At 47.1% G+C, this 25,416-nt stretch overlaps 1 long non-coding RNA gene across 3 annotated transcripts in view; it reads left to right on the forward strand.

Annotated features, from left to right (window-relative positions):
* Positions 1 to 25,416, forward strand: part of LOC134933025 (uncharacterized) — a 63,569-nt gene that overhangs the window by 23,178 nt on the left and 14,975 nt on the right. For 2 of the 3 annotated variants that reach the window (XR_010179568.1, XR_010179566.1), the window contains exon 2: positions 25,144 to 25,187. This is a non-coding gene — a long non-coding RNA (uncharacterized LOC134933025). Of the gene's footprint in view, positions 1 to 4,969; positions 5,143 to 25,143; positions 25,188 to 25,416 lie in introns of those variants that run through there. The other variant, XR_010179567.1, reaches the window with a different exon arrangement.

Genomic DNA, 25,416 nt, shown 5'->3' on the forward strand with positions numbered 1-25,416 from the left:
TAAAGCCTCTTACCGATTCCCTTCGGAAACAAGAGGTGAAATATAGATGGGGCTTCCCTTTCTCTCTCCAGGTCACCCACAATGGCAGATCGGTCATCCTCTCCAGACCTTCAGAGTTACCAGCCTTCCTCTTGACTTTGGGTTTGCAGCCAATATTGTTACCTGATTGGGACTCTTTTCACCACCAACCTGAAATACCAGAGGTGACTCCTCCAGATGACAGGTGGCAACAAGTGCGATCCCCGCGGCCGCGGGGAACTGGGACTGTGAGCGCACAATCTTCTGAGCCTCCATGACGGTGTTGTCTTGTTCTTTTGAGGCATAAAAGTTTTTGTCATTGCAGCCGCATAATTGGTTTCTTTTGCTCCTTTGTGCCGCAATGTGTTACTGATATATACAATCGGTTCTGTAATGGTTTTTCTAAATGATTGTTATGTTTTTGTTAGCTTGCGTTTCGATTATGTCTAGACTGCATTTTTGCTAACGATGCTAATACTTTCTTCATTCCTTAGTAATTTTTTGAGTACTGAATAGATTTCTAGACTCGTGGGCGGTCGCCTTCAGTGGCCCCCCGTAGGACCCCCTACATGCTGCATCCCCTGTCTCTTCAGGCTGGGAGCTGGCAAGACCCCGCTCCTGTCCCTATTGCAGCAACCTTTTTACTACCACTACGGTTAGCTATGTTTGGTATCATAGCACTTTGTGCTGTGGTTTTCCATATTACATTCTTTTTTATTTTTCTTGGTTATGTTTTGACTTTCTTCTTTTTCCTTGCTGTCCTTTTTTCTTCTTCTCCCTTTACTATGGTTGAGATGACTGATATAAATCTGTTTAGGTTTAGGCTATAATGAGTCACGGTGATTTACATGTTACTTCCCTCAATGTTAAGGGCTTAAATATTCCTGAGAAAAGGTCCAAACTTCTCAAATGGCTTAGAGATGAGAAAGTGGACGTTGCCTTTATTCAGGAAACTCATTTTAAGATTGGCCATGTACCGTCACTTAAATGTCATTATTATCCCCATGTCTTTATGACTAATAATCCCTCTGGTAAGACACTAGGTGTAGCTATTCTGTTTGCTCGTCACTTGCCTGTTCAAAATGTCACATCTCATAGACTAGTGGAGGGCAGGGGGTTGCTGGTAAAGTGTGATATCCATAATCAACGCTTTTCCTTTTTGACTGTATATGCTCCCAATATTAAGCAGCCTTCCTTCCTGACCTCGGTTCTGGAACTCGCCGAGCCTCTTATGGAGGGAGTGGTGGTGATGGGAGGCGACCTGAACTGGACTCTCGACCCTCTCCACGACTCATCTAAAAAGGTATCTCATAAACCGGAGAAGGAGTATAGGAGGGTGAGACGCGCTTTGCTTGACCACCAGCTGATCGACACGTGGAGGCTGACACACCCTTCAGAGGTAGACTACTCTTTCTTTTCCCATCCCCATCAGACATATTCTAGGATTGACTACTTGTTTCTAAGCCACCGACACCTACACCTAATTTCGGACACCTCTATAGGACAGATTGTATGGTCCGATCATGCCCCTGTTAATCTCACGATACGCCTTCCATCAAGTCCACGGCGTCAATGGTCATGGCGTTTCAACGACACACTTTTACAAGATGAGATATGTCGCTCTCAAATAGGAGCGGCTATAGACTCCTATATTGGCGACAATGACCTAGACGATATATCTAAACTTTCGGTGTGGGAGGCACATAAATGTGTCCTGCGAGGGGTTTGCATTCAGATAGGCTCTCGACGCAAAAAGCAGAGGGAACAGCTCAGAGAGGATCTATTATTTAAAATAAAATCCTTAGAACTCTTACATAAGAAGTCCCACACTCCTCAACATTATGCAGATCTCGAGACAGCTAGGGCAGATTTGAACAGACTGCTTTCCGATAGAGTCAAGTTCTCCTACCGGAAATGTCGAAGCAGATATTATCAATGGGGCAATAAACCGGGGAAATTGTTAGCCAGGGCTCTTCGTGAACAACGTGCTATTACTTTTATTCATTGCGTTAAGGATGGTCGGGGGAAACCCCTCCACGAGACTCTCCACATAGCTAAAGCCTTCCAGGCTTATTACTCCGCCCTGTACAATCTTTCTGGGCCGTCTGGGAGGGCAGACAAGATTTCACACCAAACAGCCATAGCAGATTATTTAAACAGCATAGATTACCCTACTTTGTCAAGAGAAGATGCAGAGGGTTTGGACGCACCCTTCTCCCCTGAGGAGGTTTTAAAAGTCATCGAATCCTCCCCCAATGGCAAAAGTCCGGGCCCCGACGGGTACACTATTGCTTATTATAAGGCCTTTAAGGAGAAATTAACCCCCATTCTCACAAGAGCTTTTAACACCGTGTCGGAAAAATCACAGTTTGCTTCACAATCCCTAGAGGCACATATCACAGTTTTGCCCAAGGAGGGTAAAGACCCCAGCCTCTGCTCCAGTTACCGGCCGATCTCACTATTAAATTTAGATATAAAATTCTTCGCAAAGCTGATTGCAAATCGCCTTAAATTGCTGTTGCCAGATTTAATTCATGGAGACCAGGCGGGGTTTGTCTTGGGTCGGGAAGCCAGAGATAATACCTCTAAGGTGCTTAATATGATCTATTATGCCAACCAGGCCACATCCCCCTCAATTATACTGTCAACTGATGCTGAAAAAGCGTTTGATAGGGTGGATTGGGACTTTATGTCCGGCATCCTGAGGCACCTGGGGCTTGGCAACGCTTGTCTCCATAGAATTTTATCCCTCTACTCTACGCCGTTTGCCAAAATTAAGATTAATGGCTCCTTATCGGACCCCTTTACCATTTCCAATGGCACACGACAGGGATGCCCGTTATCCCCTTTACTTTTTGTCTTATGCATGGAAGCTTTAGCGAGAAGCATTAGGGCTAACCAAAATATCTCTGGGTTATTAGTAAGAGGACGCGAATACAAATTAGCTCTGTATGCCGATGATTTGCTTGCCCTAATTTCAAACCCGGTGACTTCTCTCCCAAATTTGATGCTAGAATTTGATAGGTTCGGAGCCCTTTCTAATTTTAAGATAAATTATTCCAAATCCATAGCAATGAACCTAACTACTTCCCCTGGCGTGCTGACGGGTCTGAAGGGTTCTTTCCCTTTTACCTGGCACGAACACAAAGTTAAATACTTGGGGGTAATGCTATCTAACGATTTATCTAAAATATTTCCCTTAAATTTCGGCCCCTTGTTGAAAACACTCCGTTTAGACTTCCAGAAATGGAAGAAATTGCGTTTATCCTGGTTTGGTAGGATTAACGTGGTCAAAATGAACGCTCTCCCCAGGATTCTATTCTTTCTTCAAACCCTCCCTATATACATTCCTCCTCTGTGGTTCAGGGACGTTCAGAACCTCATTTGTACGTTTGTCTGGGGAGGTAAAGCTCCTAGATTTAAACATGACATTCTATTCCGGAGAGGACATCAAGGGGGACAACAACTCCCTCATATTCCCAGCTACTACCATGCTGTACAATTAAATAGAGTTTTGGAATGGACAAGGGCCAAAGACTGTAAACAATGGGTGCTTTTGGAAGAAGGCTGTCTCCCACATTACATAGAAATAGTTCCATGGCTGCCCTCCCTCCCGAAAATCGCTCACCCTACGGTCACCCCCACGCTTAAAGTATGGCACAAGCTCAGGTTAAAGACCCACATCTCTTCTAAGTGGTCCCCCTTGACTTCTTTTCTTCATAACCCCGAATTTGTTCCTGGACTCCACAGCCTGGCCTTTGCTTCTTGGGCTGAGGCAGGGCTTTTCAGGGTCGGTCGGCTGGTGAGTTCGGGTAGAGTGCGCTCATTCTCAGATGTTCAGTCTCTCTGGAAAATATCAAGCGTCGACTTTTGGAAGTTCCTTCAGGTTCATCATTTTCTAGCGTCCTCCAAGAATTTCTCTGACATAACTAGAGGTCTCACTAATTTCGAAAAACTATGCGTTTCCACTTGCTCCCCTACACATACCATCTCCCAAATTTATGCGTTTATTGTGGAGGACCTGTTTTCCCAACCCCCTGCCTTCATGACTTCTTGGGAAAAGGAAATGCGAGGGATAGACTCTCAGGCCAATTGGGACACTATATTTCGTAATGCTCAGGCAAGCTCTCTATGTTTGTCGACGAAGGAAACGGTATATAAGCTTATATATAGATGGTACAGGACTCCCCGTGTCCTTAATAAAATGTTTCCTACCCTTTCGAATCTCTGTTGGAGGTGTAAGGGGGCTCCAGGGAGCTTTTTACACATCTGGTGGGACTGCCCTTTTATAATTCCTTTCTGGAAAGACGTTTTTAGATGCTCCGAGCTGATAGTGGGAGATGTGATACCCGGGGAGCCTGAGTTTTGGCTCTTTAATCTTACCTCAGCAAGTGCACATTCTTATAAGTGCTCACTTCTGAGACACCTTAGCAACGCTGCAAGGGCCGTGATACCGGCTCTCTGGAGGTCCACCTCCCCACCCTCGATCAAACAATGGTTTAACAAGATTACATACTTTTTAGACATGGAAGACCTTATATCCTTCTCGATGGGAAGAACCACTGACTTTACCGCTACCTGGTTTCCGTGGTTTGACTTCATGGAGTCTCCGATATACAGGTCCTATATGGTAACTTAATCATCCCCGTATAAAACTCTAGACATAAAACTTCATCTCAACTGACTTCTTCTGTATTCCCTCCTCTTCATATTTCTCACTTTCTTTCTTTTTCTACTCTCTTTTTCCTTTTCTACATTTCTCATAATTAATGCTTTATAATGTCTGTATTTCTTTATATATATTTTGATTGAAGAACAGTCAACTTTTCTATCTGTCCTACTATGTTTAAAACAAAGTTAATAAGACGGTACGACCAGATATGTTTTCTTTTGTTTATTTTGGATTCTATTGTTTGAAAATGTTGTACTACTGTTATATCTACAGCTTTAATAAAAACAGATTAAAGAAAAAAAGAAAAGGACAGCGATACTCCCGATGACACCGCCGGGTTACCATAGAAACAGACGTGCGTCATAGGAAGTGACGCGATGGAGGACTTGCGAAGCGCACCGGGTTACCATGGAGATCCGGAAATACATCATGAGAGGTGACGCCAGGAGAAGGTAATCAAGTAAACCCGTACACTGGTAGTATAGGGTTTCCATGACAATCCGGAAATGCGTCACCGGAAGTGACGTGACGCAAGGGGATTTTGATGCTGGTTACTACGGAGATTTATTTTTGTTTATGGACACAGCCAATAGGGAGGCGCGCAGCAAGGGACCATGGGACATTTAGGAGATTTATGTATAGGGTCCACCTGTGCTCCTTGGCTTGTGATTGGACAATATACATTTAAATACCCACATGTGATGAGGAGCCATTTATTCACCAGGATACCTTGAGAAAGACCCCAGATAGGGGTGGAAACGCGTTGGGAGCTTCCAGGTGAACAGGGAACGCGGAGTCTGATGCAGGTAACCAGTGTGGATTTTGATTGAACCTATTCCAGTTTCTATCATTTATTCATGCGCTGTTTGGCCACGGTTCCATTGTTTTCCGGTAATTACCCTGCATTTACTTGTCACCAGGAGCAGATTGGTGGAATAATTGACCTGTCTTGTGATTTATTATTTTTATTTTGATATATGTATTAAACAAACTTCACTATTGCTACCTTTGTTTCATTTCCCTATGGTGAAACCGAGTGTCATGATAATGGAAGTTTGAGGAAATTGTCACGATAAGGACTACATTCTGACAGCGCAGGCTAAGTCATATTCTCTAAATCCTTTTTAACATTATAAGGCCCACTATTGCCTGTGCATGGATTTCTAAAGCCATAGTAAGGTGGTCAGACATATTACTAGAGGATTTGGATGCAATGGATAGAAGTGACATTGAATTGTTTTTACGTAACATACAGGATTCTGCGGAGTTCATGGTGGAATCCATGAAAGACCTGGGTACGCTAACTGCGTGGATATCCTCCATGTCGGTATCAGCTCGCAGGGTACTCTGGCTACGCCAATGGTCTGCAGACGCGGAATCCAGGAGAAGTGTGGAGAACCTACCCTACACATGTCAGGCTCTATTTTTGGGTAAGCGTTGGATGCGTGGATTTCCACGGCAACCGCGGGTAAGTCACCTTTCCTTCCCTCTGCTACTCCTTCTATGAAGAAACCGTTTTCTTCAGCTGTGCAGCAGTCCTTTCGGACCACTAAGACAAAAAAGCCCAAGCCTTCTACCACTTTCTTTAGAGGTGGTCAGGCAAAATCCAAAAAAGCCTGCACCCGCAGGCTTCCAGGACCAGAGACCTGCTTCTGGTTCCTCAAGATCCTCAGCATGACGGTGGACCTCAACGCCTGGAGGACGGGCTGGTGGGCGCGAGACTCAGATATTTCAGCCACGTCTGGGTGTCATCCGGCCTGGATACCTGGGTACAGAATATTGTGTCCCAGGGGTACAGACTGGAGTTTCAAAACTCCCTCCTCACCGATTCTTCAAACCAGGCTTGCCAGCTTTGCTGACAAACAGAGCTATCCTACAGGAAGCCATCCTAAAATTGGAAAAACCACAGGTCATTGTCCCAGTTCCACCTCATATGCAAAACAAGGGTTATTATTCAAACCTTTTCGTAGTACCGAAACCGGATGTTCGGTCAGACCAATTTTGAACTTGAAATCGTTGAACCCTTACCTGAGGGTGTTCAAATTCAAAATGGAGTCTCTCAGAGCAGTGATTTCATGTCTGGAGGAGGGAGAGTTTCTGGTATTCCTGGATATCAAGGATGCGTATCTCCACATTCCGATTTGGCCGCCTCACCAGGCTTATCTCAGATTTGCACTGTTGGACAGTCAATATCTATTCCAGGCACTACCATTCGGCCTCTCCACAGCACCGAGGGTGTTCACCAAGGTGATGGCAGAGATGATGGTTCTCCTCCGCAAACAGAGGGTGAACATAATCCCATATCTGGACGATCTGCTGATAAAAGCATCGTCCAGGGAGAGGTTGTTGCAGTCCATTGTTCCCACGACTCATCTGCTCAGGGAACACCGTTGGATCCTGAATTTTCCAAAATCACATTTGGAGCTGACCAAGAGGTTGTCTTTTCTGGGAATGATCCTCGACACAGAAGTGCAGAGGGTGTTTCTTCCGGAGGAGAAAGCGTTGGTGATACAAACAATGGTCCGGGATGTCCTGAAGCCAGCCCGGGTTTCAGTTCATCAGTGCATTCGCCTTCTGGTGAAGATGGTGGCCTCTTACAAGGCTCTACAGTACGGAAGGTTTCATGCTTGGCACTTCCAACTGGATCTCCTTGACAAGTGGTCGGGATCTCATCTACACATGCACCAGAGAATACGTCTGTCGCCAAAAGCCAGGATTTCACTCCTCTGGTGGCTACAACTACCTCACCTTCTGGAGGGCCGCAGGTTCGGGATTCAGGACTGGATTCTTCTAACCACGGATGTAATGGCTCCTAGTGGACTCGTCTATACCCCATAGTACTAATGTAGACCCCAGCATCCTCTACGGACTACGAGAAAAGGATTTACCGGTAGGTAATTAAAATCCTATTATCTAACACAAAGGGCGGGAAATCCAAGGACGCTCCTGTATCATGCAGCGCATGCGCCAGGGATTTGTCTGAGGGGGAAGCTTTGAATGATGGTCTGTGTAATACGTGCTATACATTCCCAGTCAGTTCGCAACTCCTGTAACCAATCAGGAGCCACCTTGGGCGGCGTTTTCATCTATGCTCAATACGCTTGTGACACGCCCTCCTGTGTCATTGCAGCCACATATTGTCCCTATAATAAATCTGCCCGTATTCTGTGGTTGTGGAAGGTGGACCTGGACTCCAAAAAGACCTTGGAGGTACTCCCTTTTAAGGGAGACATCCTATTTGGGGAAGATCTCAATAAGATTGTGACTGACTTAGTTGCTGCTAAGACTGCATTTCTCCTGAATACTAATCCTTCTGCACAGAAGGCAAAAGGTACCACTTTTCGCTCCTTTCGGCCTCAAGGGAAAGCAAAAGGTCAGGCATACCCGAGACAATCTCGTGCTCGCAAAGCCACTAAGCCCAAGGAAAAACAATCCTGGGCTTCCCGTCAGCATGCTTCTAAACAAAACAAGCCTGCTGGATGACGGGGCGGGCCTCCCCCTGGGGGACCCCAGGATGGGAGGCTGACTTCTGCGATTCACCCAGGTCTGGTTAAAGACCACTTCAGACGCATGGGTGTGAGAAGTTGTCTCTCACGGGTACGCAGTCTCTTTCAAGAGACATCCTCCTCACCAGTTCTGCACACCGGTTATTCCTTCGGATCCATTGAAGGCACAAGTTCTACAACTGGTTGTGCATTCCCTCATGGATACAGGAGTGATAGTGCCGGTACCTCTGTCCCAGGGAGGCAGAGGATACTACTCGACCCTGTCTCTAGTCCCGAAACCTAATGGGTCCTTCCAGCCTATACTCAACCTCAAATCACTGAACAAGTTTGTGAGAGTGTCCAAGTTCCGTATGGAAACACTGCACTCAATTGTACTGGCCATGGAACCCGGAGACTATATGGTATCCCTGGATATGCAATATGCTTACCTGCATATACCTATTGCCATTTCGCATCAGCGATATCTGTGGTTTGCTATTGGCAACCTTCACTATCAATTCCAGGCTTTGCCGTTTGGACTGGCCACGGTCCCTCATATCTTCACCAAGGTTATGGCCGTGATGATGGCTCCTCTCCGTCGCCAGTGAGTCAGGATCCTGCTGTATCTGGATGACTTGCTGATTCTGGCAAACTCCCACAATGTCCTCCTCAGTCATCTACAACGGACGGTAAACTTCCTACAAGCACACGGGTGGCTCTTCAACTGGAAGAAGTCCTCGCTGGTCCCTGCTCGGAGTATGGTGCACCTGGGGGCATTGCTGGACACACACAGTCAATGGCTGTTTGTATCTCCAGAGAAGGTCCTGAAACTTCAGGACAGGATCAGATACTTCCTCTCTCGCCCAAAAGTGTCGATACACTCTGCAATGCAAGTACTAGGCCTCATGGTATCTAAGCAGACAATCTCTCGCTGGATCAGGTTCACTATCTAGCATGCGTATTCTACTGCAAGATTGCCGTGTCCTACGTCTGTTTTGGCCCACTCTACTCGTAAGGTGGGTTCTTCCTGGGCGGCTGCCCGGGGTGTCCCGGCTTTACAGCTTTGCCGAGTGGCTACTTGGTCGGGGTCAAACACGTTTGCAAAGTTCTACAAGTTCGATACCTTGGCCACTGGGGACCTGAAGTTTAGTCAATCAGTTCTGGAGGAACCTCCGCGCTCTCCCTCCCGTTCTGGGAGCTTTGGTATATCCCCATGGTACTAATGTGGACCCCAGCATCCTCCTAGGACGTAAGAAAATAGGATTTTAATTACCTTTTCTCGTGGTCCGTAGAGGATGCTGGGCGCCCGCCCAGCGCTTCGTGATCCTGCAGTGGTTACTTTGTTCAGTACTGCTTAGTTCTTGGTTTAGTACTGTTTTGTTACTTGATTAAGTAATATTGTTCAGCCGTTGCTGATGTTTCAAGCTAGTTAGCTTGGTTTGCCTTGTATGTGTGAGCTGGTGTGAATCTCGCCACTATCTGTGTAAAATCCTTCTCTCGAAGTTGTCCGTCTCCTCGAGCACAGTTTCTAGACTGAGTCTGGTAGGAGGAGCATAGAGGGAGGAGCCAGCCCACACGCTCAAACTCTTAAAGTGCCAATGGCTCCTAGTGGACTCGTCTATACCCCATAGTACTAATGTAGACCCCAGCATCCTCTACGGACTACGAGAAAAGGATTTACCGGTAGGTATTTAAAATCCTATTATCTAACACAAAGGGCGGGAAATCCACGGACGCTCCTGTATCATGCAGCGCATGCGCCAGGGATTTGTCTGAGGGGGAAGCTTTGAATGATGGTCTATGTAATACGTGCTATACATTCCCAGTCAGTTCGCAACTCCTGTAACCAATCAGGAGCCACCTTGGGCGGCGTTCTCATCTATGCTCAATACGCTTGTGACACGCCCTCCTGTGTCATTGCAGCCACATATTGTCCCTATAGTAAATCTGCCCGTATTCTGTGGTTGTGGAAGGTGGACCTGGACTCCATAAAGACCTTGGAGGTACTCCCTTTTAAGGGAGACATCCTATTTGGGGAAGATCTCAATAAGATTGTGACTGACTTAGTGGCTGCTAAGACTGCATTTCTCCTGAATACTAATCCTTCTGCACAGAAGGCAAAAGGTACCACTTTTCGCTCCTTTCGGCCTCAAGGGAAAGCAAAAGGTCAGGCATACCCGAGACAATCTCGTGCTCGCAAAACCACTAAGCCCAAGGAAAAACAATCCTGGGCTTCCCGTCAGCCTGCTTCTAAACAAAACAAGCCTGCTGGATGACGGGGCGGGCCTCCCCCTGGGGGACCCCAGGATGGGAGGCTGACTTCTGCGATTCACCCAGGTCTGGTTAAAGACCACTTCAGACGCATGGGTGTGAGAAGTTGTCTCTCACGGGTACGCAGTCTCTTTCAAGAGACATTCTCCTCACCAGTTCTGCACACCGGTTATTCCTTCGGATCCGTTGAAGGCACAAGTTCTACAACTGGTTGTGCATTCCCTCATGGATACAGGAGTGATAGTGCCGGTACCTCTGTCCCAGGGAGGCAGAGGATACTACTCGACCCTGTCTCTAGTCCCGAAACCCAATGGGTCCTTCCAGCCTATACTCAACCTCAAATCACTGAACAAGTTTGTGAGAGTGTCCAAGTTCCGTATGGAAACGCTGCACTCAATTGTACTGGCCATGGAACCCGGAGACTATATGGTATTCCTGGATATACAAAATGCTTACCTGCATATACCTATTGCCATTTCGCATCAGCGATATCTGTGGTTTGCTATTGGCAACCTTCACGATCAAATCCAGGCTTTGCCGTTTGGACTGGCCACGGCCCCTCATATCTTCACCAAGGTTATGGCCGTGATGATTGCTTCTCTCCGTCGCCAGTGAGTCAGGATCCTGCTGTATCTGGACGACTTGCTGATTCTGGCAAACTCCCACAATGTCCTCAGTCATCTACAACTGACTGTAAACTTCCTACAAGCACACGGGTGGCTCTTCAACTGGAAGAAGTACTCGCTGGTCCCTGCTCGGAGTATGGTGCACCTGCGGGCATTGCTGGACACACACAGTCAACGGCTGTTTGTATCTCCAGAGAAGGTCCTGAAACTTCAGGACACGATCAGATACTTCCTCTCTCGCCCAAAAGTGTCAATACACTCTGCAATGCAAGTACTAGGCCTCATGGTATCGGCTTTTGACATGGTAGGAGTACGCTCAATTTCATTCCCGCCCTCTGCAGAGGTTAATCCTTTCCAAGTGGGACGGCCTGCCTCATCGGATCAGGTCTCACATGATCTCCTTGATTCCGGAGGTTAGTCTGTCACTGACCTAGTGGCTACAGGACCAACAGTTCAGCAGGCGCCGTCCCTTCTGGATCCCCAACTGGGTCCTACTGACTACGGACGCCAGTCTGAGGGGTTGGGGTGCGGTGTTGGAGCAACAGTCTTTCCAGGGTTGGTGGACCAAGGAGGAATCACTGATAAATATTCTGGAATTGTGGGCAGCGTTCAATGCTTTGTCTTTCTTGCCCTGCCTCCGATACAGAACAGGCCTGTTCAAGCTCAGTCAGACAACGCCACCACGGTGGCGTACATAAACCATCAAGGCGGCACTCAAGCCGCATTCCAATGATGGAAGTGTCAAAAATCCTTCGTTGGGCGGAACGCAACCTGCCAGCATTATCTGCAGTGTTCATTCCGGGAGTCCTCAACTGGGAAGCGGATTTCCTCAGTCGTCAGGACGTGCACGCCGGAGAGTGGAGTCTTCATCAAGAAGTCTTTCAACTCCTAGTGGACAAGTGGGGTCTACAATCTGTAGACCTGATGGCGTCTCAACACAATCACAAAGTTCCGGTCTTTGGATCAAGAACCAGGGATCCTCAAGCAGCATTCGTGGACTCACGGGCAATTCCATGGAACTTTCGGCTGCCCTATGTGTTCTCTCCAGTGTCACTTCTGCCCAAGGTACTACGGAAGTTCAAACAAGAGGGAGGAAAACTACTTCTAGTTGCTCCAGCGTGGCCCAGACGGCATTAGTTCTCAGACGTACAGGGTCTATCGATGGAGCGTCCTCTTCTACTTCCTCAGCGCCCAGGCCTCCTCATTCAGGGCCCTTGTGTCTACCCAGACCTGGCCAGACTGGCTTTGACGGCATGGCTCTTGAAGCTTCACTCCTGAGGGCAAAAAGTTTCTCCGAGGTGGTTATCTAAACTATGCTGAAGGCCCGCAAACTGGCTTCTGCGCAAATTTATTATAGGGTCTGGAATTCTTACTTCACCTGGTGTACTGCTAAGAATTACAATGCTTACAAATTCAGTACTTCAAGACTTCTGGCTTTTTTGCAACAAGGCCTCGACTAAGGCCTTCGTCTGGCTTCCCTCAAGGTTCATATCTCTGCCTTGTCGGTTTGGTTTCAGAGAAAAATTGCGTCTATTCCTGACGTTCATACTTTCACTCAAGGTATTTTACAGATTCATCCTCCCTATGCCCCTCCTGTGGCTCCATGGGATCTGTCTGTTGTTCTGAATGCCCTGCTAGAGTCTCCATTTGAAACTCTTGAGTCAGTGGACCTTTAAATGGGTCACAGTCAAGGTCCTATTCCTACTGGCTATTGCTTCTTCTAGAAGGGTGTCAGACCTAGGAGCTCTGTCCTGTCGTCCACCCTTTCTGATATTTCACCCTCGCCCTGGTTATTTGCCTAAGGTGGTGTCACCTTTTCACCTTAACCAAGAGATTGTGGTTCCGACTTTCATCTCTTCTGGTTTGTCATCCAAAGAGCAGTCTTTGGATGTGGTACAGGCTCTCCGTGTTTACGTAGAGAGGACTGCCTCTATTAGGAGGCCAGATACCCTTTTTGTACTTTTTGGTTTTCACAAATGTGGCTGGCCTGCGAACAAGCAAACATTGGGCAGATGGATTAGAATGGTGATTGCACAAGCATATGCACAGGCTGGTCTTCCAGTGCCTGCTGCTATTAAAGCCCATTCTACTTGGTCTGTTGGACCTTCTTGGGCGGCCCGCCGAGGTGCGTCCGCTGAACAATTGTGCAAGGCGGCTACGTGATCCTCAGTGAACACGTTCATTAGGTTCTATGCCTTTGATACTTCCGCCTCCCAGGATGCTTCCTTTGGAAGCCGGGTTCTCATACCCTCTACGGCCATCCCCTCTCATGAGGAATTGCTTTAGGACATCCCCGATGTTTCCCTGTGGAAACCAACGTACCCCGCTGCAGAAAAGGAAATTTATGGTAGACTTACCATTGTTAAATCTCTTTCTGTGAGGTACATTGGTTCCACAGGGCGCCTGCCCTGACACACCAAGCTTTTATGGGTTTGTATGGCATTAGCCGCTAGTCCCTTCTTCTCCTGTCGTGAGATCGTGGTTCTATGTGACTAACATCTGCCTTCTCTTTTACCTGCTCCTGCATTGGACTGGTTAACAAAACTTTGCTCACAGTACCTGGAGGCGGGGTTATAGAGGGGGCTCCAATGCATCCTGGGACAGTCTAAAGCTTTAGCCTGTTGGTGCCTGGATCAAGATCCATCTCTGCGTCCCGATGTTTCCCTGTGGAAACCAATGTACCTCGCAGAAAGAGATTTAACAATGGTAAGTCTACCATAAATCTTCTTTTTACCACCATTGAGTATGCACATTCGTGGCGGTTGTTAATGGGGGTAATTCTGAGTTGATCGCAGCAGGATTTTTGTTAGCAGTTGGGCAAAACCATGTGCACTGCAGGGGAGGCAGATATAACATGTGCAGATCGAGTTATATTTGGGTGTGGTGTGTTCAATCTGCAATCTAAATTGCAGTGTAAAAATAAAGCAGCCAGTATTTACAAAATAACCCACCCAAATCTAACTCTCTCTGCACATATTATATCTGCCTCCCCTGCAGTGCACATGGTTTTGCCCAACTGCTAACAAAAATCCTGCTGCGATCAACTCAGAACTACCCCCAATGTGCGAGAGTCGGGAGTAGGACTGAGCTATGAATGACAACTCAGCGTGTGCAAGAGCCAGGACATCCTATTCTCGGCTCTTACACACAGTGTAGGGGGTAGCACAGGGCTGGCAGCCCTGTACAGCAGCAGTAAGAAAGACGGGGGGTGGGCCTTAATTATCGGGAACAGGTATAGTATGCATAAACTCAATGATAAAGGGGACCATAGTACCAACCGGCTTCTTACCCTCATTTTTCAAAACAGCCTGTATTATGCCGGGTTGGGAACAGTGGCAGCGAGGGGCCTGAGGCGGGTCGCACCCGGAAAGAACCCGTGTACGGCTCCCGGGTGCGACCCACCTCAGGCGGTCTTATATGGGTACAAGTGGGCAGTGCTTCAAGTTGCTATGTTTCTTTTGCTACAGAGCCAAGCAAATGGTGGAGTTCATTACTCTCGGGGTCGGATTGTGGCTTGCAGTGCAGGCCACCAACAAAATTAGCAAGAGATCTCTTTGTTCAGTCTCTGGGCAAAATGAATTTGTTTTTATATTTATCACACACATCGCACCCAAAAAGACCGGGTTTAGCCGAGTAAAGCTGCTAACCCAATGAAATTAATGGGCGCAATGTAAAAAGTACTGTTTGAATGCCTAAACAGGTCACTTGTCACACATTTCAGCTCACCACCCCTGTGGGTGAGAGCTGAAATGCCGGCGCTGGAAGCTGTTTGCACCCAGCCAGAGCAACAATTGAATTGCTCCATCGGGCACCCAACAGCTGTCAGTGACAATAAACAGTTGTTTCTCTATCGTCCTAAGTGGATGCTGGGGTTCCTGAAAGGACCATGGGGAACAGCGGCTCCGCAGGAGACAGGGCACAAAAGTAAAGCTTTTACAGGTCAGGTGGTGTGTACTGGCTCCTCCCCCTATGACCCTCCTCCAGACTCCAGTTAGATTTTTGTGCCCGGCCGAGAAGGGTGCAATTCTAGGTGGCTCTCATAAAGAGCTGCTTAGAGAGTTTAGCTTAGGTTTTTTATTTTACAGTGATTCCTGCTGGCAACAGGATCACTGCAACGAGGGACAGAGGGGAGAAGAAGTGAACTCACCTGCGTGCAGGATGGATTGGCTTCTTGGCTACTGGACATGAAGCTCCAGAGGGACGATCACAGGTACAGCCTGGATGGTCACCGGAGCCACGCCGCCGGCCCCCTCACAGATGCTGAAGCAAAAAGAGGTCCAGAATCGGCGGCTGAAGACTCCTGCAGTCTTCTTAAGGTAGCGCACAGCACTGCAGCTGTGCGCCATTTTCCTCTCAGCACACTTCACACGGCAGTCACTGAGGGTGCAGGGCGCTGGGGGGGGGCGCCCTGGGAGGCAAATGAAAACCTTTAAAAAGGCTAAAAATACCTCACATATAGCCCCAGAGGCTATATGGAGATATTTACCCCTGCCTAAATGTACTAAATAGCGGGAGACGAGCCCGCCGAAAAAGGGGCGGGGCCTATCTCCTCAGCACACGGCGCCATTTTCTGTCACAGCTCCGCTGGTCAGGAAGGCTCCCAGGTCTCTCCCCTGCACTGCACTACAGAAACAGGGTATAACAGAGAGGGGGGGCAGAATAAATGGCAATATATTAATATAAAAGCAGCTATAAGGGAGCACTTAATCATAAGGCTATCCCTGTCATATATAGCGCTTTTTGGTGTGTGCTGGCAGACTCTCCCTCTGTCTCCCCAAAGGGCTAGTGGGTCCTGTCTTCGTATAGAGCATTCCCTGTGTGTCTGCTGTGTGTCGGTACGTGTGTGTCGACATGTATGAGGACGTTATTGGTGTGGAGGCGGAGCAATTGCCAAATATGAGGATGTCACCTCCTAGGGGGTCGACACCAGAATGGATGCCTTTATTTGTGGAATTACGGGATAGCGTCAACTCGCTTAAGCAGTCGTTTGCCGACATGAGGCGGCCGGACACTCAATTAGTGTCTGTCCAGGCGCCTCAAACACCGTCAGGGGCTGTAAAACGTCCCTTGCCTCAGTCGGTCGACACAGACCCAGACACAGGCACTGATTCCGGTGGTGAAGGTGACGAATCAACCGTATTTTCCAGTAGGGCCACACGTTATATGATTTTGGCAATAAAGGAGATGTTACATTTAGCTGATACTACAGGTACCACTAAACAGGGTATTATGTGGGGTGTGAAAAAACTACCAGTAGTTTTTACCGAATCAGAAGAATTAAATGACGTGTGTGATGAAGCGTGGGGTGCCCCGATAAAAAACTGCTAATTTCAAAGAAGTTATTGGCTTTATACCCTTTCCCGCCAGAGGTTAGGGAGCGCTGGGAAACACCTCCTAGGGTGGACAAAGCGCTAACACGCTTATCAAAACAAGTGGCGTTACCCTCTCCTGAGACGGACGCACTTAAAGATCCATCAGATAGGAGGATGGAAAATATCCAAAAAGGTATATACACACATGCAGGTGTTATACTACGACCAGCTATTGCGACTGCCTGGATGTGCAGTGCTGGGGTAGTTTGGTCAGAGTCCCTGATCGAAAATATTGATACCCTGGACAGGGACAATATTTTACTGTCGTTAGAACAAATAAAGGATGCATTTCTTTATATGCGTGATGCACAGAGAGATATCTGCACACTGGCATCACGGGTAAGTGCTATGTCCATTTCGGCCAGAAGAGCTTTATGGACACGACAGTGGACAGGCGATGCGTAGAGGAGTTATTTGAGGTCGGTCTATCGGATTTGGTGGCCACGGCTACGGCCGGGAAATCCACCTTTCTACCTCAAGTCACTCCCCAACAGAAAAAGGCACCGACCTTTCAACCGCAGCCCTTTCGTTCCTTTAAAAATGAGAGAGCAAAGGGCTATTCATATCTGCCACGAGGCAGAGGACGAGGGAAGAGACAGCAACAGGCAGCTCCTTCCCAGGAACAGAAGCCCTCCCCGGCTTCTACAAAAGCCTCAGCATGACGCTGGGGCTTCGCAAGCGGACTCGGGGGCGGTAGGCGGTCGTCTCAAAAATTACAGCGCGCAGTGGGCTCACTCGCAGGTAAATCCCTGGATCCTGCAGATAATATCTCAGGGGTACAGGTTGAAATTAGAGACAGAGCCACCTCGCCGTTTCCTGAAGTCTGCTTTACCAACGTCCCCCTCAGAAAGGGAGACGGTTTTGGAAGCCATTCACAAGCTGTATTCTCAGCAGGTGATAGTCAAGGTACCTCTTCTACAACAAGGGAAGGGGTATTATTCCACTCTATTTGTGGTACCGAAGCCGGATGGCTCGGTAAGGCCTATTCTAAATCTGAAGTCCTTGAACCTATACATAAAGAAGTTCAAGTTCAAGATGGAGTCACTCAGAGCAGTGATAGCGAACCTGGAAGAAGGGGACTTTATGGTATCCTTGGACATCAAGGATGCGTATCTCCACGTTCCAATTACCCCTCACACCAGGGGTACCTCAGGTTCGTTGTACAAAACTGTCACTATCAGTTTCAGACGCTGCCGTTTGGTTTGTCCACGGCACCTCGGGTCTTTACAAAGGTAATGGCCGAGATAATATTTCTTCTTCGAAGAAAAGGCGTATTAATTATCCCATACTTGGACGATCTCCTAATAAGGGCAAGGTCCAGAGAACAGCTAGAGATGGGTTTAGCACTATCTCAAGAGGTGCTAAAGCAGCACGGATGGATTCTGAATATTCCAAAATCCCAATTAATGCCGACAACTCGTCTGCTGTTCCTGGGGATGATTCTGGACACAGTTCAGAAAAAGGTTTTTCTTCCCGAAGAAAAAGCCAAGGAGTTATCTGACCTGGTCAGGAACCTCCTAAAACCAGGAAAGGTGTCTGTACATCAATGCACAAGAGTCCTGGGAAAAAATGGTAGCTTCTTACGAAGCAATCCCTTTCGGCAGATTCCATGCAAAGGGATCTGTTGGACAAATGGTCAGGGTCGCATCTTCAGATGCACCTGCGGATAACCCTGTCGCCGAGGACAAGGGTATCCCTTCTGTGGTGGTTGCAGGAGGCTCATCTATTGGAGGGCCGCAGATTCGGCATACAGGATTGGATCCTGGTGACCACGGATGCCAGCCTGAGAGGCTGGGGAGCAGTCACACAGGGAAGAAATTTCCAGGGAGTGTGGTCGAGCCTGAAAAAGTCTCTTCACATAAGCATTCTGGAACTAAGAGCAATCTACAATGCTCTAAGCCAGGCGGAACCTCTGCTTCAAGGAAGACCGGTGTTGATCCAGTCGGACAACATCACGGCAGTCGCCCATGTAAACAGACAGGGCGGCACAAGAAGCAGGAGGGCAATGGCAGAAGCTGCCAGGATCCTTCGCTGGGCGGAGAATCACGTGATAGCACTGTCAGCAGTATTCATCCCGGGCGTGGACAACTGGGAAGCAGACTTCCTCAGCAGACACGACCTTCACCCGGGAGAGTGGGGACTTCATCCAGAAGTTTTCCACATGCTATTAAACCGTTGGGTAAAACCAATGGTGGACATGATGGCGTCTCGCCTCAACAAAACACTGGACAGGTATTGCGCCAGGTCAAGAGATCCGCAGGCAATAGCTGTGGACGCGCTGGTAACACCTTGGGTGTACCAGTCGGTATATGTGTTTCCTCCTCTGCCTCTCATACCAAAGGTATTGAGGATTATACGGCAAAGAGGAGTAAGACTAGTGGCTCCGGATTGGCCAAGAAGGACTTGGTACCCGGAACTTCAAGAGATGGTCACGGACGATCCGTGGCCTCTACTTCTGAGAAGGGACCTGCTTCAGCAGGGTCCTTGTCTTTTTCAAGACTTACCGCGGCTGCGTTTGACGGCATGGCGTTGAATGCCAGATCCTAAAAGGAAAAGGCATTCCAGAAGAAGTCATTCCTACCTTGATAAAGGCAAGGAAGGAAGTCACCGCGAAGCATTATCGCCGTATTTGGCGAAAATATGTTGCGTGGTGCGAGCAGCGGAGTGCTCCGATGGAGGAATTTCAACTGGGTCGTTTTCCTACATTTCCTGCAATCAGGATTGTCTATGGGTCTCAAATTGGGATCTATTAAGGTTCAAATTTCGGCCCTATCAATATTCTTCCACAAAGAATTGGCCTCAGTCCCTGAGGTCCAGATTTTTATCAAAGGAGTACTGCATATACAGCCTCCTGTGGTGCCTAAGGTGGCACCGTGGGATCTAAATGTAGTTTTAGATTTCCTCAAATCCAATTGGTTTGAACCACTAAAGAATGTGGATTTGAAATATCTCACATGGAAAGTGACTATGTTACTGGCCCTGGCTTCGGCCGGGAGAGTATCTGAACTGGCGGCTTTGTCTTATAAAAGCCCTTATTTAATTTTCCATTCGACATAGGGCAGAGCTGCGGACGCGTCCGCATTTTCTCCCTAAGGTGGTATCAGCGTTTCACCTGAACCAGCCTATTGTAGTGCCTGCGGCTACAGACGACTTGAAGGACTCCAAGTTGTTGGACGTTGTCAGAGCCTTAAAAATATACATTTAAAGGACGGCTGGAGTCAGAAAATCTGACTCGCTGTTTATACTGTATGCACCCAAAAAGTTGGGTGCACCTGCTTCTAAGCAGTCGATTGCTCATTGGTTTTGTAACAAAATTCAACTTGTACATTCTGTGGCAGGCCTGCCACAGCCTAAATCTGTTAAGGCCCATTCCGCAAGGAAGGTGGGCTCATCTTGGGCGGCTGCCCGAGGGGTCTCGGCATTACAACTCTGCCGAGCAGCTACGTGGTCAGGGGAGAACACGTTTGTAAATTTTTACAAATTTGATACCCTGGCAAAGGAGGACCTGGAGTTCTCTCATTCGGTGCTGCAGAGTCATCCGCACTCTCCCGCCCGTTTGGGAGCTTTGGTATAATCCCCATGGTCCTTTCAGGAACCCCAGCATCCACTTAGGACGATAGAGAAAATAAGAATTTACTTACCGATAATTCTATTTCTCGGAGTCCGTAGTGGATGCTGGGCGCCCATCCCAAGTGCGGATTGTCTGCAATACTTGTACATAGTTATTGTTAACTAATTCGGGTTATTGTTTAGGAAGCCATCTTTCAGAGGCTCCTCTGTTATCATACTGTTAACTGGGTTTAGATCACAGGTTGTACGGTGTGATTGGTGTGGCTGGTATGAGTCTTACCCGGGATTCAAGATCCTCCCTTATTGTGTACGCTCGTCCGGGCACAGTACCTAACTGGAGTCTGGAGGAGGGTCATAGGGGGAGGAGCCAGTACACACCACCTGACCTGTAAAAGCTTTACTTTTGTGCCCTGTCTCCTGCGGAGCCGCTGTTCCCCATGGTCCTTTCAGGAACCCCAGCATCCACTACGGACTCCGAGAAATAGAATTATCGGTAAGTAAATTCTTATTTTCTCACCCTCTGTTTATTATTGTGTGTTCATTGATAATCCAATAAATTATGAGTCATTGACACTATGTGGGAGAAGTGTTAGGAAATGCTTTGGTACGTATTAAGGGGAAATAAGTATCTAATGCATATCAAAATCCTGTATCTAGCAAATAAATGCAGGCAGATTTTGTTAATATTTTGATCTCATCTAAGCCTGCAGCCCGTGTGGGGAAAGGGCATGACGGGCCCACCGGGAAAATTTAACATTATGAAGGGCCCATGTGTAAGCGTGTGGCCAGTTGCCACAGAGGCTTGGCTAACCATTAGAGAGTGCATGGGCTGGGCCCCTTGATAAATATATACAGTAAACACTGCTAGTGCATGCATGATATGTACCAGATTTGTAATAACAATGTACTGTAGAGACTACGCCATAGTCCTGTGCAGTATAAGGTAACATATGCATAATTCTCTGACAACTCCATCCTTGATCCACTACAATCTTGACTGGTTTACTTCTTACCTCACTAACCGCTCCTCTGTGTCTGCCTCCGGTACCACCTCATACCCTTCCATCCTTCCTATTGGTGTCCCTCAGGGTTCAGTCCTCAGCCCCCTTCTGTTCTCCCTGTACACCTCTTCCCAGGATGCACTCATTAACTCCTTTGCCTTCAATACCACCTCTATGCTGATGACACACAACTCTACCTCTCCTGATTTGTCCCCCTCTGCCCTCTCTCAGGTTTCCATCTGCCTCTCCGCCATCTCCTCCTGGATGGCTGAGGGCTCTCTGAAGCTCAACATGGACAAAACTGACCTCATTATCTTTCCCCAAGCCAGAGTAACACCTACCAATATCTCCATCAGTGTTGACAATACCATCATCTCCCCCGTTCCCCAACTCCACTGCTTGGGTGTCACGCTTGACTCCTTTGCACCCCACATCCAAGCTCTGGCACAATCCTGTCGGTTCCAGCTACACAACATTGCTCGCATCAGGCCAATTCTCTCCAAGAGTGCAACTGAACTTATCATCCACTCATTGGTCATCTCACGGCTCAACTACTGCAACATTCTCCTCACTGGCCTCACTTGCTCCCCTCCAATCTGTCTTCAACTCCGCAGCTAGGCTTATCACCTCTCCCGCCCCTCCACATCTGTCACTCCCCTTCGACAAAATCTGTACTGGCTCCCATTCCCCTACAGAATCCTCTTCAAACGCCTCACCCTCACATATAAGGCCATCTCTAATTCCACTGCTCCCTATATCTCCAACCTCCTCTCCCTTCATACTCCCTCCCGCCCCCTACTGTCGGCCAATGACCGTCGCCTCTCTACCCTGGTCACTGCTTCCCATGCTCAAGTTCAAGATTTTGCCCATGCTGCACCCCTTCAGTGGAACGTGCTCCCCTGCTCCATTAGACTCTCCCCGACCTTGCAAAGCTTCAAACGGGTGCAGAAAACCCACCTAATCATCAAAGCGTACCCTTCCAATGCATAACCTAGTCCTGAGGCTGCTCCTCCATTCCCCTGCCTCATGCCTTGACCATCTCTGTTTTGCTTACATCCTGCCATCAGGCTACCTCGCGCTTGCTTGCACCTCATTTCTCTGTTGCCCCTTCCTACTAGATTGTTAGCTCCTCAGCACAGGGCCCTCTTCCCTCTTGTTGTCAAAACCTTCTTCTCGACACATTTCACTCACAGCCCTCTCCTACTCAGTGACCATCTTTACCCACTTTTTCTCCTGCTGGTAAAGGCTCATCTCTATCTATGGCCACCAGCTCCTAGTAGTGCACTGATCACTCACTCGCTACTTACTTCTAAGCTGTATTATGTTTTGAGAATTGTGATGCTCTTTGTTACCTGTACTCTATTTTTGTTATTTATTTACTGTAATGTTAAGTTTTGTCTCCTGTACTGTCCTTTGTACGGTGCTGCAAAACACTTGTGGCACCTTTAAATAAAATGTAATAATATTAATAATAATTCAATACCACGGTCTGAAACCTAATCCTTACGGGAGAAGGTGGGTCCCCAGGCAGTAGGGCCCACCAGTGGTTTCCCCTGTGTCCCTGTGGGCCAGTCCAACCATGCCTGCAGCCTACCACCTGAGGACCCCAAATCTCTGCACTAGCATATATGCCTAATACACCATTACACTGCAGTCAAATGCACTAATCTCTCATGTACAGAGGATAACACCTGGACAAGGGTTGGCTTGTGAACATTTGTTTTGATACAATATGCACATAATCTGAATCTACATATGGGGGAGCTGACACAGTATCATCCAATTAAAAATCCAACTACAGCCAGTCAGTTATATAGAACATAGCCCATTACTACATGATCTTCCCTGATGAAAGCATCCATTTGATGAAATGTTTGGAAGTTATCCCCTTTACACAACTATGTACTGGAACAACATCTGGATTTCTCATACACTATGACATGGGTCTTCAACCTGCGACCCTCCAGCTGCTGTGGAACTACACATCCCAGCATGCCCTGCCTCAGTTTTAGCATACCTTAATAGCAAAACTGTGGCAGGGCATGCTGGGATGTGTAGTTTCACAGCAGCTGGAGGGCCACAGGATGAAGACCCATGCACTATGGTGACAGAGAAATGTATTTATGAAAGAGAACCCTCACCACTCAGTTATTACAACATTGCCAAAATTACATAGTCATGCTGCCAGTGGTGTACATGCAGAGGACCTGTGCCAAACATGCAGCTAAGAAAGGCCACTGCATCTAAGATATCACCAAATAGCCGAATGTCACCATCCTGCCAGAATGGTGCAGTCAATATACATCAGAGTAATTTACATTGCACCATAACTCTGAGAATACAAGTGTCCATTAACCTCTATCCACCTGGAGGGTCAGTGGTGCAAATGTCACCCATCTATGGGGATGCTTCTGCTCTCTTAAGTTTGTGATGCTAGCCTAACCTTAGACCCATCAGCATGATCTTGCAACAAGGAAAAAAGTACCCCTTCTCCAAGCGCCATCTACTGAGCATTGGCCCCCAACACACATGGGTAAAGAAACTCAGGATAACTTGCTGGTAAGGTTAGCAACACATGTCTGCAGGATTCTACCCTTACTTTATATCTACCTTGTACAAACTGACTGTTAATAGATAAGTTGGCTCCGCCAGGACCACATGATCACTTTAAAACAAGTAAGAATTGTAATTTTAATTAATACCCACATACAGATATCTAATCGCAGGTGCCTCAGTCCCGACCAGCATATATTCTTCTCAAGAACTGCATTACATATAACTGCAACAAAATGCAGCCTAAAAATAAAGACTGTGAAATTGATAATACAAAAAATAGAAGACTAGCCCCTGCAGTGAATTTGCCATTTCATTTACTGTATCAATTGGGATTGCAATGGTTTCATTGTAGATTTTTATCCTCCACTCGTTACAATGTATTGTATTTTTTTAATTTATGATCACTGTTTATAAATAAAATAATTGGAGGACTTCAATTGTGGACGAATTGCCATTGCAGCAGGGTTTAAACACTGGCAACGGCAGCCCGATTTGTACACTTCGCCTGACCCGAATCACACCCCATAAAGTGTGGTGGGTGTTGCGCTAATTCAGCCCGGCTAATCCATTCGCCCACAATTGTATTCCCCCATAAGGCTTCACCACTAGTGTCGCCTACATGTCTCTGCAGAACTGCTCCTCACTTGACAGCAGTGACCCAGAAGCTACTGCTGCAGCCGTCGGGACAAAGTAAGTGACCGCTAAACCACCAGAGACTGTTAGTTGACATTCAATTGATATTACAGCAGTGTCAACATGATGAATGTTGACTAAGCATGTCCACATTATGAATATCGATTTAGTAAACCACACAGTCATATCTGGTTGAGATGAAACTGGCTGGAGACTGAAGGTGTGGTTTCAGCAAGCATTCACAAAGTAGCATTACACAAAGGAAACATTATCCTGTAACCAGTCATTAACTATAATAAGAGCTCAAGTGAATTAATATATGTGCAATGCTTAAAAAAGCATACCAAATGCAACTATTTTTTATTTTAGAAAATATGTTGCAGGCTTTCCCATCCCTCACTAAATCTGAAGGAGTCTTTATTTGTGTAATAGGGGCTTTGCATAAATGGCTGTATTTTTTTTCTTCAGGGACCAGCATAGAGGCACTTTGTGGGGGGATCCAATTACCCACAATCCACAGCACCCCAATTTGCCTCTGAAAAAAAAGACGGATTGGAAAAAATCATGCAAGCGCAAATTGTAATATTGAATCTAAAAAAATTCTGAATTGAGTCTCAGACCAATTGTGAATAAGGCCTCCTCTCTCTCTCTCTCTTTGGCAAGGGAGTTGATGGAGCATAAGTGCAATAATGCCCTAAATTCTAAACCTCTGCACTTTATAACCACCCCCCCACCTGGCACAGAAAAAGTACAATAATCATAAATATTGATGCTGCATGCTCAGTTAAGAATGCTGACGTTCTAAAATATTCACAAAATTCTCTGCTATTGTAGTTCTTGGAGCCCAGAGGAAGGCTTGTGGGTTTCGTTTGTCTTTTCTGTTGTTCTTATGAAAGTGTACTCTATCCAATATTCTAAACCTCTTAACTCTTTTTCTAGGCTCTTAAAGCTTTCCAGTACTGACACCATACAGACTTGCCAGGGTAGGTATATTCATAGACCGCCTGGGACCTTGTTATCTAAGCTTACCTCAGACACCACAACACCTAGATCTCTTGTATAACATCATTTCATCCTCTGGATTTTAAGTGTATTTCATGCATTCCAAATTGTCTCCCACCATTTTTTCAACAGAATTAGTCAACTCTGTTTGCAACTCCTGTTCCATCACTGAACTTTGTTTTTGTTTTTTTTACGAATATCTAGAAATTA

This window comes from Pseudophryne corroboree, chromosome 6 (assembly GCF_028390025.1).
Source record: "Pseudophryne corroboree isolate aPseCor3 chromosome 6, aPseCor3.hap2, whole genome shotgun sequence".
Classification (NCBI taxonomy): Eukaryota; Metazoa; Chordata; class Amphibia; order Anura; family Myobatrachidae; genus Pseudophryne; species Pseudophryne corroboree.